The following is a 1,797-nucleotide window of genomic DNA, read 5'->3' as shown; positions in this document are numbered from 1 at the left end:
TCCTTCCTTCCTTCTTTTTTCTTTTTTCTTCTTTCTTTCTTTCTTTCTTTCTTTCTTTCTTTCTTTCTTTCTTTCTTTCTTTTTTTTTCTTTTTTCTTCTTTCTTCTTTCTTTCTTTCATGAATTATACCTAGAAAGCTATGGAGCAAGTGTGATTGGTCTGATTTTGTCAGTAGTCTATTGAATCTAACCTGGTGGTGGGTGGAAATGAGGAGGTTGATAGAGAGTGGAAAGGTATCTGATCCCGTGTATGTACATACTTTTGAGAGTGAAAATAGTTGGAATCAACATATTGAGTAAGAGATTGGAAAGGAAAGGAGATGAAATGATACAGTGAGATACTATAATTCAACTCCTGAGGCAACGCCTTACACACACATGCACGCACACACACACAATTTCTGTATAAATCTTTTCCACTGAACTCAACATTACTGAGCCACAATACATGTAATAACATAAACCCATTTTGATCAACTGATTTACTGGATTTTAATAAAATATACATTTATTTTAATTAAATATAATCAAATTTATATATTTAATCACAACCAAAATAGACAAAATATCTCTACAATCTCAGAAAGCTTTCCTATGCTCCTTTGAGTCATTCTCTAACCTAATCTAAGGCCTTTGAAGCAACTTTCTTTTTACTATGATAAATTATTTTATTGTTTTAAGATAGAATATACATGATCACTTTTATGTGCTCATTTTTTATTATTCAGGATTATTTTTACAGTATCTTTCTGTGATTTTATGTTTCATTAAAACATCCCTTTTAATTGCCTGGAAATATTCCATAGTATAGATAGATCATTTCTTTCTTATGAGTTTACTTGTCAGTTTGGTTTCTGGCAATAAAGGTGAGAACATTCAGTTACAAGAATTTGTGGGCACAGGTATTTAATTTCTTTTAGGTACATTGAAGTGGGTTTTGTGGTGAATATATGTCAGTTCATAAAACAATGCCAGATTGATTTTTACTTTGCCGTACTCTCTGTGACAGCCATTAATGAACATGAGTCCCAGTTACTTCACACGCTTCTGGTCACTTTTAGTTTCAGCCTTTTAATGATTGGGTAGTATTAGTTTGCCTTTTCATGATGACTGATAATCTTGACCACTGTAAAATATACCTTTTAGGACTTCTTGGATCTTTCTCATGTGAAATGTCTCTTTAAATCCTTTCCTCATTTAAAATATGGAGTATTTCTCTTATTATTGACATAATCATTTGCATGATGATAAGCCTGGCTATTTGTGCAGTATTAAAAATAGATGAATGTACATAATTAGACAAATGTATATAATTACTTATCCTAAGACTGGGGCTGGACTACTCATTTCATAATTTTCTTATAGAGTTTTATGTATCTTGAAATCATCAGAGACTATATTTAAATACTATTAAGCCTATAGCATTAATAGCCAATCATTTTTATATTATTTTTACATATTTTATTTTAAATGTCAAAATTATAGCACATGTATATAAATGAGAAATTATTTTTGGAAAAAGAAAAGAATGAGGAAAATATATTCATTGTTTTTTTCTGTTACTTTGCAAAAATTTGAATTTACAACTAATATTATTTTTTATCCTGAATAACTTATTTTAACATTTTTCATCCTGGAAGTTTGCTTGTAGATATTTGAAAACACACATTTCATTATTTTGAAAACAAATTTCTTACATATAGAATTCTACATTTTCCATAGTTTTTCAGTGCTTGAAATCTATCATTCAACTGTTCTCTGATTATAAGGTTCTAAGGAGAAGTCAGATATTATTACT

Source organism: Octodon degus, unplaced genomic scaffold, assembly GCF_000260255.1.
Source record: "Octodon degus isolate 3935 unplaced genomic scaffold, OctDeg1.0 scaffold00029, whole genome shotgun sequence".
NCBI classification, from domain to species: domain Eukaryota; kingdom Metazoa; phylum Chordata; class Mammalia; order Rodentia; family Octodontidae; genus Octodon; species Octodon degus.
The sequence above is the reverse complement of the archived record's forward strand: the minus strand, read 5'-3'. Positions refer to the sequence as shown.